Consider the following 17,795-nt stretch of genomic DNA (forward strand, 5'->3'; position numbering starts at 1 on the left):
TTCCTCCTGACATTTCGCCTGCATCTGTGGCAAGCATTCTCAGAGGCAGATGACATTTTATTAATAATGGAAAACCCAGTAGAAGTAATTAGGAAAATACAAATAATTCTAAAAGATTTTGAAATATACTCAGGATTGAAAGTCAACATGAGCAAATCAGAAATGCTTATATACAATATGGGGGGAAATGAGCAGAAGGCGCTGCAGGCAAAAATGGGAGAAATAAAAATAATAAATAGAATAAAATATTTAGGCATTACTATTACAAAAGAAGTAACCAAGTTAAAAGTGGCCAACTATGGGGCAATATGGAAAAAAATTCAGGAAAAAATAAAATCCTGGAGGGATAAGCAATTAAGTATCCCACAGAAAATACAAGCACTGAAAATGTGCATAATTCCCAAACTACTTTATCTTTTCCAAACTTTATTAATAAAAATAGAATATAAACAATTAAAAGAATGGGACAACACTTTGAGAGAATGGATATATGGGAAAAAGAGAAACAGACTAATGAAAGAGATTCAATATACCCCAAGGAGAACTCTCGGATGGGGGTTTCCAAATCTACAATGTTATTATGAGGCTTTCCAATTAAGAGCACTACTAGAAATAAGTTTAAAGGGAGAAGATAAATGGATAAAAGTAGAGAATGAAATAAATGAAGGATGGGGAAAATACAGGTTATATACCAGAGATATTAACAAAATAAAGGAAAATCTAACAGGACCGAGAAAGGTAGCATATGACTTGGCAAAAATGGCAAAAACTATGGGCATATAAAATATCAGGAAAGACCCCAATTAAGAGCATGGGACTCCCCGAAAAGTTAGCAAATAACTTAGAAGAAAAGGGATTGAGGGTAAAAGATATGTGGATACAAGATGGAGAGATAATTAATTGCCCAGAGTTTTTGGAAAAGGGGGGGGGGGAATTGGTTAAAAGTTAAGAGGGATTTGGGAAAAAGTAAAAAAAAGAGGGTGCATAGCCCACTGAAAAACTAAAGGTAGATAAATTGCTAAATGCAAGAGAAGAGACAAGTAAAGGAACAGTGGCAAAAATATATAATTTAATGGTAGAAGATAAAGAGTTTATGATTAGAGCAATAAGTAACAAATGGAATGGAGTTAAATCATTACAGACAAAAGAAATAGAGGAAATAATTAGGAACATGAATAAAATAAAAATAGAAAAATATAATGAATTAGAAAAAAGATATTAAAATGGTATAGAACTCCTGAACAATTGGCTTATATGTTAAAAGGAAAGAATTCGAAGTGTTGGCATTGTAATAAAGAAAAAGGTACTTACACATGTGGTGGGAGTGTTCTGAACTAAAAAAAATCTGGCAAATGATACAAGGAAAAATTCAGGAGATATTCTAGATAAAAATTCAAATTAATAATGATTTGCTATTATGGGGAGTGTTGGATCATCCGAGTATAATAACTAATTGCCAGGAGTTATTTAAGGTAACAATAAGAGCAAGCATCCTCAGAGGTAGTGAGGACTACATGTCTCTCCCCTTTTCCTAATTCTGGGAATTTTCTTTTTCATGTCAGGAGCGACTTGAGAAACTGCAAATCGCTTCTGGTGTGAGAGAATTGGCCGTCTGCAAAGACGTTACCCAGGGGACGCCCGGATGTTTTGCTGTTACCATCCTTGTGGGAATCTTCTCTCATGTCCTCGCATGCAGAGCCGGAGCTGACAGAGGGAGCTCATCCGTGCTCTCCCCAGATTCAAACCTCTGAACTCTCGGTCTTCAGTCCTGCTGGCACAAGGCTTTAACCCAGTAGTTCTCAACCTGTGGGTCCCCAGGTGTTTTGGCCTACAACTCCCAGAAATCCCAGCCAGTTTACCTGCTGTTAGGATTTCTGGGAGTTGAAGGCCAAAACATCTGGGGACCCACAGATTGAGAACCACTGTGGGGCTCCATTCTGGGATAAAACCTTCCAGGCTTCTCATTGGTCGGACAGCAACGTCTATCAGCCGAGGACTTTTGATTGGCGGGTGGGCCTCGTTGGCCACTTCAATAGGCGGGGCCTATTGTAAGCGGCTGTGAGATAGATGTGACATGAAGGGGGGCGTGGTTTTAAAGCATATTTTTAAAAAGGGTGGGGCTGAAAGAGACGTTGGCCAGTGAGCGGCGAGAAGAAGTGGGAGGCGTGGTTTCAAAAGCGAAGGCGTATGAAGAGACGTTGGCCAATGAGCGTCGAGGAGAGAAACCATTCAGGGAGAGAAACCATTCAGAAGGAGGAAGGGCCTGTAAGGGATGCTGGCCAATGAACGGCGAGGAGAAGCAGTGGGCGTGGCCAATGAAAGGTAAAAGGCGTAGTTGTAAAGCGAGGGAAGCAGTGTGAGGAGAAGTAAGAGACGGAAAGTTGTGTAGCCAATCAGCGTCGAGGAGAAGTGGGGGGCGTGGCCAATGAGGAGGAAAAGGCGTGGTTTCAAAAACGAGAGGAGTATGAAAGAAGAGTTGGAGCCTGAAGCGATGTTGGCCAATGAACGTCGAGAAAAAGTGGTGGGCGTGACCAATGAGGGGGGAAAGGCGTGGTTTCAAAAGGGAAAGAAGGAGTATGAAAGAGGAGGGTGGACCTGAAGCGGCGCTGGCCAATGAGCGTCGAGGAGGAGCCAGGGGCGTGGCCAATGAGAGGGGGAAAAAGTCGAGCAAGGAGCGCCCGCCTTTTTTTTTTTTTGCTGCTTCCCACGCGTGCGCAGTACGTCCCCGGGCCCTTCCCCCTCACGAGTCGTCGCAGGCGCCGCCGTCCTCCTCTTCCTCTTCCTCCTCCTCCTGTCAGCGGCCACCTGAGGCAGCCGCGTCCCCTTCTAGGAGGAGGCCGGACTCCACGACGACGAGGAGGAGGAGGAAGAGGCCTAGGCCTTCGAAGGCGGCGGCGGCGACTGTGAGGTAAAAAAACCAGAGAGGGGAGTTGGCGGGCTGCTAGAAATCAGGCCTGGGCCAACTTGGACCCTTCAGGGGTTTTGGACTCCAACTCCCACAATTCCTACTGAGAGAATTGTGGAAGTTGAAGTCCAAACCTCTGGAGGGCCCAAGTTGGCCCAGGCCTGAGCTAGATAGATACGTGTGTGAGGGGATGTGCCCCTGACGCGTGTCAGGAAATGCATGTGGGAACGGAATCACCCCCACGAGTTTCCTCTTATGTTTCTGGCCTGTTTTGGAATCCAGGTTGTAGTAATGATAATATAATGGCAGGAAGGAAGTCTCTGAAGTAATGCCTGTTGGGATGGAAAAGAATAATAATAGTTTGGATATGGATGAATAATAATAATAATACCCACAACAATATAATGAGATAATGCTTATTGTTTAATAGTAATTATATAAGAAAAAGTCATGAGGTCTTTGAAGCAATGCCTGTTGGGATGTTATATGGTAATAATAATAATATAATGAAAGTCATTAGGTCTTTGAAATAACATTAATAATAATAATAATAATAATAACAACATGTAATAATAATAATTAAAGGAATGAGATCTTTGAAGTAATGCCTGTTGGAATGTAAAATAATAGTAATAAGTATAATAATAATGGAAATAATGCTAATAATAATAAAGTGTAATAATAATAGGAATAATAATATTATAAAAGGAATGATTGAAGTAATACCTGTTTGGATGTAAGAATAATAAATAATGGTAATAATAATAAGCATAATAATGAGGTCTTTGAAATAACAATAATAATGATGTGTTATAATAATAGATGGAACACTACCAATAGTAATGATAATTATGCATAATACTAATCATCAAAAGTGAGATCTTTGAAGTAATGTGTTTTAGGATGTAAAATAATACTAATAATCAAGAGTAGTAGTCGAAGTAGTAATAATAGGAATAATAATAATAGGAATAATACTATAATGCAGGGGTCCTCAAACTTTTTAAACAGAGGGCCAGGTCACAGTCCCTCAAACTGTTGGAGGGCCAGATTATAATTTAAAAAAACCCATGAATGAATTCTTATGCACACTGAACATATCTTATTTGCAGTGCAAAACACTTAAAATAATACAATAATTAAAATGAAGAACAATTTTAACAATTATAAACTTATTAGTATTTCAATGAGAAGTGTTGGCCTGCTTTTGGCTGATGAGATAGGGTTGTTGTTGTTCTGTACTTTCAAGTCATTTCAGACTTAGGTTGACCCTGAGCGAGGGCCGGGGAAATGACTTTGGAGGGCCGTATCCGGCCCCCGGGCCTTAGTTTGAGGAACCCTGCTATAATGAAAGGAATGATGTCTTTGAAGAAATGTCTGTTGGAATGTAAAATAATCGGAGTAATAATAATAATACATTATTGTCGAAGGCCTTCATGGCTGGGATCACTGGGTTGCTGTGAGCTTTCTGAGCTGTCTGGTGATTTTTCTGAAGCATTCTCTCCTGACGTTTCATCTGCATTTATGGCACGCATCCTCAGAGGATGTGAGGTCTGTTGGAAACTAGAAAAAATGGGTTTATATATGGAAACTATGCAAGTGAGGCTTATATATCTGGAATGTCCAGGGTGAACCTCACTTTCCAACAGACCTCACAACCTCTGAAGATGCCTGCCATAGATGTGGGCGACACATCAGGAGAGAATGCTTCTGGAACATGGCCAGACAGCCCAGAAAACTCAACAGCAACCCAATAATATGTTAGTATAATAATATGATGAAAGGAATGAGAAACAGGCTTAAAAATAAAACCTGTTGGGATGTAAAATAATCGTAGCAGTAGTGGTAATAATACTGTGTAATAATAATGATGTAATGAAATGAATGATGTCTTGGAAAATAATAATAATAATAATGTGCAGTAATAATAATATAATGAAAATAGTGATGTCTTTGAAGTAATGCCTGTTGGAATGTAAAATAGTCATAGTAATAATAATAGTGTGTCATAACAATAATAATAGTAATGTATAAGGCCCACCTGGTGGCGCAGCAGGTTAAACCACTGAGCTACTGAACTTGCTGACCGAAAGGTCAGTGTTCCGAATCTGAGTGGGGTGAGTTTCCTCTGTTAGCCCCAGCTTCTGCCAACCTAGCAATTTGAAAATGTGTGCAAATCAATAGGTACTGCCTTGGCAGGAAGGCAACTGCACTCCGTGCAGTCATGCCGGCCAAATGACCTAGGAAGTGTCTACGAACAGCACCACCTCTTTGCCTTAGAAATGGAGATGAGCACTACTCCCAGAGTCGGACACGACTAGACTTAATGTCAGGGGAAATCTTTACCTTTTATAATATATAATTAAAGGAATGAAGTCTTTGAAGTAATGCCTGCTGGGATATAATAATAGCAATAATAGCAATAATTAGTAATAATAATATAATGAACAGAAGGAGATCTTTGAAAGAATGCCTGTTGGGATGTAAAATAACCATAGTAGTAGTAGTAGTAGTAGTAGTAGTAATAATAATAATAATAATGAAAATAATAAGGTCTTTGAAGAAATGCTTGCTGGGATGTAATTATAATAATGTATAATAATAATAATATAATGAAAGGAATTATGTCCTTGAAGTAATTCCTGTTGGGATGGAAAATAATAATAACAGTGTGTAATAATAATAATGTAAAATAGTATATCGTGATTATAATAATAATGTATAATATAATGAAAGGAAGGAGATCTTTGAAGGAATGTCTTTTGGGATGTAATAATAATAGTGTGTAATAACAATATAATGAAAGGAATTATGACAAGTAATGCCTGCTGGGATGAAAAATAATAACACGTTGCAGTAATAATAATATAATAAAAAGAATGAAGTAATACCTGTTGGGATGTAAAATAATAATAATAAATATGTGTGAAGTTGGGGTAATGGTTAATAATAATATAAAGAAAGATATCTTTGAAATTATGCCTGTTAGGATGTAACATAATCATAGTAATAATAGTATGTAATAATAATAAAAATAATGAGAGTAATGAGTCCTGTTGGGATGTAAAATATAGTCATAGTAATAATACAGTAATAGTGTGTAATAATGATCGTAATGATAATATTAATATAATGAAAGTAGTGATGTGTGCCTGTTGTGATGTAAAATAATAATAATAGTAATATAATTAAAGTAATGATGTCTTTGAAGTAATGCCTGTTCTGATGTTAATGATAATAATAATAATAACAATTGGTGTGTTCAAAGTCAGAGTTAACACCTATTATTGAATAATAATAATAATAATATAATGAAAGTAATGATGTCTTTGAAGTAATGCCTGTTGGGATGTATAATAATAATAATAGTGTGTTTAAAGTTGGGATAATGCCTTTTGATGTGTAATACTACTACTAATAATAATAATAATAATAATACAATAATGATAGCAATGATGTATTTGAAGACTGGGTAATACTATTAATGATAATTAATATAAATTGTGTGTTTAAAGTCCAGAGGGTAATGCCTGTTGGGGTGTTATAATAATAATAGTAGTAGTAGTACAATAAAGCTAGTAGTTATATAATGTCTCAGGTATTTAAAGTCGGGGAATAATACTTGTTGGGATATACCATAATAATAAAAAAAATAATAGAAATATAATCCCTGTTGAGGTATGATGATGATGATACTACTACTACTAATAATAATAACAATAATAATGTGTGTTTACAGTGGTGATTAATGCCTGTTGGGATGATACCATAATAATAATTATAATAATCACAAAAATAGTGGGTTGTTAGAAGTCGGGAGTAATGTTTATTGGAGTATGATGATGATGATAAGAAGGATACAATAATATTAGTGAGGCTTAATTCCTACTGGTGTGTAGTAATAATAATAATAGGGATTTAAAATCACGGTTTGGGGCCATGACCTTCCTCTTAAGGCTGAGAGAGTGTCACCCAGTGAGGTTTCAGGTTATCATACATTTAATTTTTTCTCTTGTGTCAGGAGCAACTTGAGGAACTGCAAGTCACTTCTGGTGTGAGAGAATTGGCCGTCTGCAAGGACGTTGCCCAGGGGACACTCAGATGTTTTGATGTTTTACTATCCTTGTGGGAGGCTTCTCTCATGCCCCCGAATGGGGAGCTGGAGCTGACAGAGGGAGCTCATCCACGCTCTCCCTGGATTCGAATCCACGACCTGTCGGTCTTCGGTCCTGGCGGCACAAGCGTTTAACCCACTGTGCCACCAGGGGCTCCTATACATTTAACAGTATATTAATATTATCATATATTATTATTTTCTTGTTAATATTAACATGCTACTTGAGTGAGACGCAATGTGTCCTAAGATGCGCTGGTGGGCACGAGAGATGATGGTGGCAATGGGATTAAGGAGATTTAAAGACATGCTGATGGTAATGATTATATATGTTTTTATTATTTAAAGAGTATATTATTATATACTCTTCCTGTTGTTATTAGTTTGTAAGTTCCATGAGCTTCTCTTTGGATCTACATATTGACTCAAAGAACAGACTGTTTTACTTGTTTATTTCATAGGGAGAAAAAATGGAAAGGTGCAGTAATAATATAAAATTGTACAATAAGACATCAATTTCTTAACAAAATATGGAGATAGGGTTTCTGTCATGAGGAGGTAGTCTGTATCTTGAGCTGTGCTTTACTTGTATTAATTAATGGAGTTGATGCTGTCGTCAGGTAAACATTTTGACTCGACTGCACAGATTAATTAGGCGATATGACACGGTGTAGTTATGCAACGCTTATCAAAATGGTGGGTGACATCTCAGAAGAGAGGCTCTCTCCTTGCTCTTATTAAGAAGCACTGGCTTTGATTGCAACGAGTGCAGTTTTGTACCACTATAAGTGCCATGTGCTCAAGTCTATGGAATCATGGGATTTCTAGTTTGGTGTGAGGCACCAGCACTCTTTGGCAGGGAAGGCTCAAGACTTTGTCAAACTACAATTCCCATGACAGCATTGCATCAGAGCAGTAGAGCCATAGCTTTACAGTATTCATGTCCTAAAACAGCAATCGCGATGTTTACATGAAAGATTTGGCCCTGTTTAGAACAAGGAAGTATGGAAATTTGGAGGTTTTAACAACATTACATAGGAGTGATCAATAGTCCTGTGCTTTTCCTTGCATTAACTTTATTGGAACAACTAGCTTGGGTACCCGACATTGCCTGGGTTATTTGAAAAAGTCTATTTTTTTAATTGTACAAAACTCATAAGGTTGCGGGTGAACTACAACTCACATCATATCAGGTTAACCCCGAGAAACTCCATCAGTACTTAAAGTTTGTTATGTTGGGCAAGTTTGTTCTAGGTGTATCATCAGTGGGGTTCAGTGTGCTCTCTGGCTTCAGTGTAAACTACAACTCCCCCTATGGTCAGTCAGTCCCCTCAAACCCCTCCAGTTGGCTGAGTTAGTCATGGAGGTTCTGTGTGCCAAGTTTGGTCCAGGTCCATATGGGTGGAGGTCACAGTTTATCTGGTTGTGGGTGAACCAAATCTCCCAGATAGGAAGGTCAGTTCCTCCCCCCCCCCCAACTCCTCCAGTAATCGAATTTCAGCATATCAGGTCTGTGTGCCAAGTTTGGTCCAGATCCATCGGTGTTTGGGTTCACAGTGCTCTCTGGATGTAGGTGAACCCCAAATCAAGGTGAATTTCCCTCAAAGACCGCCAGTATTTTTTTGCTGGTCATGGCCAAGTTTTGTCTAATTCCATCTTTGGTGGAGTAGAGAGAGATCATTGATTGCAGGTAGACTATGAATCCCAGTACCTACAACTCCAAAATGTCCAGGCCAATTCCTCTCAAAACCAACCAGTATTCAAATTTGGGCATAGAACGGGGATGCATGCCAAGTTTGGTCCAGAACCATCATTGTTTGGGTTCACAGTGCTCTCTGGATATTGGTGGACTGCAGCTCCAATAAATCCCTCCAAAGACCTCCAGTATGTTTTGTTGCTCATGGGGGTTCTGTGTGCCAAGTTAGTTCCAGATCCATCATTGGTTGAGGTCAGAGTGCTCACTGATTGCAGGTGAACTGTAAATCCCAGTACCTACAACTCCAAAATATCCAGGACAATTCACTTCAAAGCCCACCAGTATTCAAATTTGGGCATATTGGGTATGCATGCCAAGTTTGGTCCAAATCCAACATTGTTTCAGTTCACAGTTCTCTCTGGATGCAGGTGAACTACAAATCCCTCCAAAGATCTCCTGTATTTTTGTTACTCATAGGGGAATCTGTGTGCCTAGTTAGTTCCAGGTCCATCATTGTTGAGATTCAGAGTGTTATTAGATTGCAGGTGATCTATAAATCCCAGTACCTACAACTCCTATAAATCATGATGAATTCCTCCCATACCTTTCTAGTATGTTCAGTTGCTGATCGATTCCTCTGTTTGCCATAGAAAAGAATAGGAAAAGGTTAAGGGAGAGGCAGTGGGTGGGGTCATGCAAATTCCACACCAATGGAGAGATTAAGGAACACTGGGGTGTCTGTGGTGGAGGAAGAAATGGTCCCTATATGAAAGCCTTCTTGTGGGAGATGGGGAAGTATGGTGTTTGTGGAGGACACTGGCCGGGCTCTTGGGCATGTTCATGGTACTCTCTATTGCCTGCAAGGCCATTGGCGGGAGGGCCTTTGGTGTCTCCTTAGCAGTGGGAGCTATAGCTGTTTGTGGAGGCAGGAGCTTGTCTGTGTAAGTGAACACCCCAGCCACAAACACATACACACACATTTTCATTTTTATTATGTGTATAGATAATGATCAAAATACTGTATCTGCCATTGCTTTATTTTCAGGGCTTCTAGGATTCGTTTAACTCTATAAAACAACATTTACAACGTTTAACAATCCCGAGTATGGATTGTATAAGTGCACACTGTTGTTTTCAGGTTTTCTCCTGGAATATCTGGGTCAGTCAACAAGCTGCAGATTTCCTTTTTCTTTTCTTCCTTTCATTTTTTTTAAACGGAAATTAAAAATAGAACTCAACTAGTGGGAGTTGTTTAAAAAAACAAATATTCTCTGCTAAGTAGATAGAGGACAGTTATTCAGGCTTGGTGACTACTAGAATATTTGTTATACCACTTGTGATTTCAGAGCCTCTTAGAAAAGGGCTTGAACACTTTAAAATGTTTCATCTTTATTATTTCGCAATCTGAAAGGGCCCCGAATATTTTGGGGGCGGATTCCCTTAGGAATATTATTTTTCTCTTATAGGTTCTGGGGGTAATCCAAAGCCCGTTCCCTTGCTGTTAGAGCAAGGCTTTTAACATGGTGGTGTCTGCTTTGTGGAATAATCTCCCCCCTGAGATTAGTCATGTGCCAACAATTGATTTTTATTTTTAGGCAGTTATTGAAGTCACGTCTATTTATGCAAGACTTCCTGCATAAATAGCTTAGAATGTATTTTACTCATATGGAGTTACAAATACAAGCAGTTCCCAAGTTACAAACAACTCATAGTTAAGAACGAGGATGAGACAACAGGAAGAGAGATAAATCTATCAATTGGAAGGGAAATTCACTCCTGCAAGAGTTATGATCAGGGGGAAAGGTGTCTTCACTGAAGCTTTATCTCCACAACAAGCCAAATTTCCCAAAATCCAATTCTCACAAGGACAGGAAGTGCGGTGAAATCTTCTGAACAGGGGCCCAGACAGCAAAACAAACTCCACAGGGTTGTTAACCCTTCCCTTTGCAATTCAAAGCAGATAGATAGACAGATAGATAGACAGACAGACACACACACACACACACACACACACAAATACACATACATACATACACATATCTACAAAATAATAACAATCTTTAACCTAAAAGAAGATGCTCAACTCCAGCTCTGGAGCCATGTTAGCTATATCTATTTATACTCATAATAAAAGTGAAAATATGTCTGTGTGTATGTGGCTGGGGTGCCCACTTCCACAGACAGGCTCTAACTTCCACAAACAGCTTTAACCCACAGTGCTGAGGAGCCACCAAAAGCCCTCCCTCCAATGACATTTCAGGTTATAGCGAGCGCCATGAACACGTAGTCCAACCCCTGCCAATGTCCTCCCCAAACACCATACTGCCAACCACCCAAGGAATGCTGTCATTCAGGGACAATTTCATCCAAATTTTATGTGTTTCCTCCACCACAAATATCCCAGTGCTTTTTACTCTCTCAATTGGTGTGAAATTTGTATGATCCCACCCACTGCCTCTCCCTTAACCCTTTCCCACTCTTTTCAACTTTGTATGCACAACAAACAAAGCAGAACTAATCAGCAACTCAACATACTGGAGGAGTTTGGAGAATTGACTCCACATGATGGAAGTTGTAGTTCACTCCACATCAAGTCAGAGTACTGTGACCCTCACTGACAATGGACCTGGACCACATTTGGCACATGGAGCCCACATGACCTAAGAAAAATACTGGAGAGATTTGAGGGGGAATTTACCTTGATTTATATCAGTTGTAGGGAATGGGATTTATAGTTTACCTGCAGTCAAAGAGCACTCTTGACTCCACCAAAGATGGCCCTGAACCTCACTTGGCAGAAAGAACCACCATGTCCAACTGAAAATACTGGAGGGGTTTGGGGGAACTGATCTTTGTTTCTGGAAGTTGTAGTTCACTTACATCCAGATACACTGTGACCTCCACCAATGACGGATGTGGACCGGATTTTGCACACAGAACCCCTATGACCTACTGGAGAGATTTGAGGGGACCAGGCATGAAGCCGGGGGGGGGGGGCGTTGGGGAGCTTCACCCCCCCCCCCCCCCCGAAATTCTCATGGTGGTCCGGAAGAAGGCCTTATTGGTGCATTATTTAAACTGTTATGTTTATTCATATCATGATCTGATCACCATACTCAATATGTCCCATAAGCATGGGGGTATTGGAGTAACGATACAAAAGGTTTGCTAGGGTAGACCCTCTTTCACTCAGACTCAGCCCCCCCCCCCCGAATCAAAATTCTGGCTACGGGCCTGGAGGGGACCGATCCACCATAGTGGGAGCTGTAGTTTATACTGCAGCCAGAGAGCACACTGAACCCCACCAATGATGCATGTAGAGCAAACTTGCCCAGCATGCATTTTGTAAAATTAAAAAAATTACTTTTTAAAATAACCCAGGCAAAAAAATGTACCTGTTCTGACTTACAAACAAATTCATTTTAAGAACAAACCTACAGAACCTATCTTGTTTGTAACTTGGGGACTGTCTGTACAAGGTGTAGGGGTGTGTTTTGAGTAGCTGCATTGCAAATCGTTTAGGAAAACATAGGCGCAAGTTGTTTACAAATAACTATAATAATACACACAAAGTGGGAAGGGAGTACGCATTGTAAGTGTTGCCTGTACATTTCAATGTACACTATTTGGAACAATTGCAGTAAACATAACAAAGTAGAGTTGTTCATACACATATCCCGGCATTGCTAAGTTGATTCCCAAAGGATTTTTTTTATTCTCTACATACTTATTTACTTACTTACTTAGGCGATCCCTTGTTGGACGAGTAGGGTAGTCTTCCAGGATCAGTATTCTTGTGGATCTGTAGGTGACTGTGGAGCCCTATTCTTGATCTGCATCTTCTCCCACAGTGAGGGCATTGGTTTCCAGTGGAAGGCGGTCCCGGTCGGGGTTGGCTTGACGTGCCTTCCTCTTGGCACGTTTCTCTTTCATCCTCCATTCGTGCCTCTTCAAATTCTGCAGCACTGCTGGTCACAGCTGACCTCCAGCTGGAGCGCTCAAGGGCCAGGGCTTCCCAGTTCTCAGTGTCTATGCCAGAGTTTTTAAGGTTGGCTTTGACCCCATCTTTAAATCTCTTTTCCTGTCCACCAACATTCCATTTTTCATTCTTGATTTCGGAGTAGAGCAACTGTTTTGGGAGACGGTGATCAGACATCCGGACAACGTGGCCGGTCCAGCGCAGTTGATGGCGGAGGACCATCACTTCAATGCTGGTGGTCTTTGCTTCTTCCAGCACACTGACGTTTGTCCGCTTGTCTTCCCAAGAGATTTGCAGGATTTTCCAGAGGCAGCACTGATGGAATCGTTCCAGGAGTTGCATGTGACATCTGTAGACAGTCCATGTTTCACAGGCATATAGCAAGATTGGGAGGACAATAGCTTTATAAACAAGCACCTTGGTATCCCTACGGATGTCCCGGTCCTCAAACACTCTCTGCTTCATTCGGAAAAATGCTGCGCTCGCAGAGCTCCGGCAGTGTTGTATTTCAGTGTCGATGTTGACTTTGGTGGAGAGGTGGCTGCCAAGGGAGCGGAAATGGTCAACATTTTCTAATGTTACACCATTAAGCTGTATCTCTGGCATTGGAGAGAGATTGGCTGGTGACTGCTGGAAGAGCACTTTGGTTTTCTTGATGTTCAGTGATAGGCCGAGCTCCTCGTATGCTTCTGCAAAGGTGTTTAGAGTGGCTTGTAGATCTTCTTCTGAATGCGCACAGATGATGTTGTCATCAGCATATTGGAGTTCTATAACAGATGTTGTTGTAACCTTGGTTTTGGCTTTCAGTCTGCTGAGGTCATCAGCATACTGGAGTTCTATAACATTCTCTACATATAGTAATAATAATAGTAATAATAATAACTTACTTAACTTTGGCACTTGGAAGTATGATGGCCTTCCAAGTGTAGGTGACTGTGGAGCCCTATTCTTGACCTGCATGTAATAATAATAATAATAATAATAATAATAATAATAATTTTGGAACACAATACACCAGACATCACGATTGTGGAAAAGAAAAAAGTCTGGATTATTGATGTCACCATACCAGGTGACAGCCACATTGAGGAAAAACAACAGGAAAAACTCAGCCGCTATCAAGACCTCAAAATCGAACTGCAAAGGCTCTGGCATAAACCAGTACAGGTGGTCCCAGTGGTCATTGGCACACTGGGTGCCATGCCAAAAGATCTCAGCCGGCATTTGGAAACAATAAACATTGACAAAATCACTATCTGTCAACTGCAAAAGGCCACCTTACTTGGATCTGCGCGCATCATTTGAAAATTCATCACACAGTCCTAGACGCTTGGGAAGTGTTCGACTTGTGATTTTGTGATACGAAATCCAGCATATAGATCTCGTTTTCTGTGACATACTGTGCTTTTATGATGATGATGATGATAATAATAATAATAATGGAAGAATATCACATGGTTCAAGTGTAGAGACCTGTTGCCAGATTGTACTTTGCTGTGAGTGTTGAGCTTGATACTGAAGGAGATAAGGAGAAAGTATTGTTTGAACTATAGCATTCAGTTCTTTTCCTGAAAACCAAGGAGTTACTGAGTGGTGTTTAGCTCTTTATTGACTTTCGAGAAACACTTTCCGAACACATCGTAATAACAACAGTTAATGTACAGTACTATACAACTATAGCTGTAGTACATTAACTATAATACCTTTTTAAAAGGACATACCAGACATCCTCCTGATGTTGTACTGCAATTCCTATTGTTGAGGAATGGCATGTGTCGCAGTACAATAACATTAAGAAGGCCACATATTTATTGGGGGGGGGGGGGGGATGATGCTTAAAAGGTATTTTGGCCAGGGCCTAAGTGGTGGCAGATGGTTGTCTGGGAAGGGTTGTTTAAATGAAAGGAGCTTTGGCTAAATGATGGGAGGGAGGGACTTGTATATGAGAGATTGAGAGGGAATGAGTGCACAGGAATCCTTGCATATAACACTTTTCTTCAGAGCAATGGAGAAATGTGTAATCTGGTCACGTGGAGCTATATTTTAGTCTATTTACAGGCCAACAAAGGTCAGCTTGATTCCAAAGGCCAGGGACCATCAGAAACAGAATGGGAGTTTTGTAATTCCTTGTCTCCAGAAACCGTGCTGTAGCTATTGCACCGCACAGCTTTTGGACTGGGAGGAATATGTGTCTATGGAAGGGTCAGTGCTCTCCCCACCTCATTGATTTCTATTCCTGAAACAGTAGGGGAAGTGAGGCATTTCCTTCCTCTGGGATACAATGACAGGGATGTTAAAGTCTCAGGTGATGAGTGTTCCCCTTCTTTTCAGGTCACTCCTCTATGAAAAAAGGTCACCACAATCAGAATGTTTAACATATTATTGTCTCCCAAGAAAAGCATTATTTATGCATTACCTGATTCCTTTACACAAACACATGCTTACTATAACGTGGTTCCAGAGTTGGAGTTGAGCAACTTCTAGACTTGGGATTAAAGACTTATTTATTTTATTTTAGATTATTTTACTGACTTTCCATTTGTCTCATTTGTATGTTGTACACACAAATCCACAAGTTTCCTACCTGGCCCACCCAGAGGCAGTAGTATTATTGAGGCATATTTTCTGTGTTGCAGGCTGGGTTTATAGCAGTAAATGTACTGTGTCACAAATATGCACTTTGTGTTCTTTATTTGTAAAAGAGGGGAAACTGAATAATCTGCACATTTGAGACTATAGCTCTGAATAAGATACCAGTGACACCAGATCTGGGTTTCAACACCATGCATGTAACTTTTATTCAGTGCTAGCTGGGGTACCCAGTGTTGCCCAGGTTATGTGAAAAAGTCAATTTGTAATTGTACAAAATGCACAAGGTTGTGGATTAAGTACAACTAACATCATGTCCGGTTAACCCAAGAGACTCTATCAGTACTTAAAGTTTGTTATGTTAGACAAGTTTGCTCTAGATGCATCATTAGTGGGGTTCAGTGTGCTCTCTGGCTTCAGGGTAAACTATAGTTGCTAATCAATCCCTCTGTTTGCTGTCTGCCATAGAAAAGAATAGGAAAGGGTTGAGGGAGAGGCAGTGGGCGGGCTCATGCAAATTCCACACCAATGAAAAGAGTAAGAAACACTGGGATGTCTGTGGTGGAGGAAACACATACAATCTAGGATGAAATTGTCCCTGTATGAGACCATTCACTTGGGTGGTGGACAGTGTGGTGTTTGTGGAGGACATTGGCAGGGCTCTTGGACATGTTCATGGCTCTCATTATAACCTGCAGTGTAATTGGAGGGAGGGCCATTGATGTGTACTGAGAAGTGGGAGCTATAGCTGTTTGTGGAGGCAGGAGCTTGTCTGTAAGTGGATACCCCAGCCACACACACATACATATTTTCACTTTTATTATGTGTATAGATTTTAAATCATACATTGTCTTGGCACCAAGTCGTCACACACACACACATTCATACACACGTACTCACCTAAGCCTCTTGCAAAAGGGTGATCAGTGTTGGGAAGCCAATGCAGCACTTTATTCAATGACAAAGCCATATCAGGAGCAATTCAAGTCTATGGCTTTTTTGTTTCATGGCGATAAACATAATGTTCCCTTCCATGTAATCACACTGTTTCTTTCATGTCCTTAGCTCTGGTACGCCTGGATGCACCTATGTTGGGGAGGTTCCTTTTGTTGTTCTTCAACTTAGTCTTCACTTAATCAGTCATATTGAAGGGACAATATCTTATGTCCTCCTTGTTGTTCTCCAACTCCGTTCATGTTCAGTCCATCATGATAAGGCAACCTCCTGAGTGCAACACTCCTTTTGGCTGTACCAGTCCCTGATCCTCATGTATTAAGTTGGTAAAGTTCAGTTCACGGTGGCCCAGTGGGTTAAAGCACTGCTCCATGGACCACCAGTGGTCTGTAAAAACGAAAATATGGTCCACGGCCTCGCCATTACTACACCGTTGCCTTGAAACCACGCGGCAACAAGACCGACTGGTCTCACAAAACCCTCTTATAGTGCCAAGGCAATTGGGATGTTGGAAGAGGGAGAGGCTGACTACCCACGAAATATTACTACTACCACATTGGCTCTAGATTATTAAATATGGTTTTCTGTGGGCGAACAGATGGCGACTACTGGATGACATATGTTCTGTATCACAAAACTAGAGCTGATGTGGTCTGTCCAATGCAATTTTCTGAATCAACACCCAAAATAACCAAACTGAATCTAAAGTTGACCAAAAACTTATTCCTAACCCTTTTGGTAGTAATGTTGGAGAGTGGTCCCTGATCCAAGTGGTCCCTGGTCAAAAAAAGATTGGGAACCATTGGTTTAAGCCCCTGTGTTGGCTGAACTGCTGACCTGAAGGTTGGCAGTTCGAATCCACAAGACGGGGTGAGCTCCCGCCTGTCTCTCCAAACATGCATTATATCATCCACCTTTCTTCTTTTTTTGGGCAAGGTTCTGGAGCGAGTGGTGGCTTCTCAGCTTCAGGGATTCTTGGATGAAACTGAATATCTTGATACATCGCAGTCTGGTTTTAGGCCTGGTCACGGAACTGAGACAGCTTTGGTTGCTTGGTGGATGACCTCCGCAGAGAGCTAGACAGGGGGAGTGTGTCCTTGTTGGTTCTACTGGACCTCTCAGCAGCTTTCGATACCATCGGCCATGGTCTTCTGGGGCGGCTTTCTGGAATGGGTCTTGGGGACACTGCTTTGCAGTGGCTCCGCTCCTTCCTGGAGGATCTCACCCACTTACTGAAGCTGAGAAACACCTGCTTGGACCCCTGGCCATTGACCTGTGGAGTCCTGCAAGGTTCCATTCTCTCCCCCGTGCTTTTTAACATCTACATGAAGCCGCTGGGTGAGGTAATCCAGAGCTTTGGAATTGGGTGCCATCTGTACGCAGATTACATTAAACTCTACTACTCCTTTCCATCGAATTCCAAGGAATCTCCCCAGATCCTGAATCAGTGCCTTGCATCCGTGATGGACTGGATGAGGGCTAACAAGCTGAGGCTGAATGCAGACAAGACAGAGTTCCTCCTGGTCAGTCACGAGGCCAGTCAGGGTATAGGGTGGCA

The 17,795-nt window shown here is 40.9% G+C and overlaps 1 protein-coding gene across 1 annotated transcript in view; it reads left to right on the forward strand.

The window, feature by feature from the left end:
- The first annotated feature begins 2,762 nt into the window (after positions 1-2,762).
- GATAD2A (GATA zinc finger domain containing 2A) overlaps positions 2,763-17,795 on the forward strand; it is an 85,305-nt gene continuing 70,272 nt past the window's right edge. The window contains exon 1 of the mRNA XM_060785162.2: positions 2,763-2,908. The gene's annotated coding sequence lies outside the window, so the exon portion shown is untranslated. The remainder of the gene's footprint in view (positions 2,909-17,795) is intronic.

Source organism: Anolis sagrei, chromosome X, assembly GCF_037176765.1.
Source record: "Anolis sagrei isolate rAnoSag1 chromosome X, rAnoSag1.mat, whole genome shotgun sequence".
NCBI classification, from domain to species: domain Eukaryota; kingdom Metazoa; phylum Chordata; class Lepidosauria; order Squamata; family Dactyloidae; genus Anolis; species Anolis sagrei.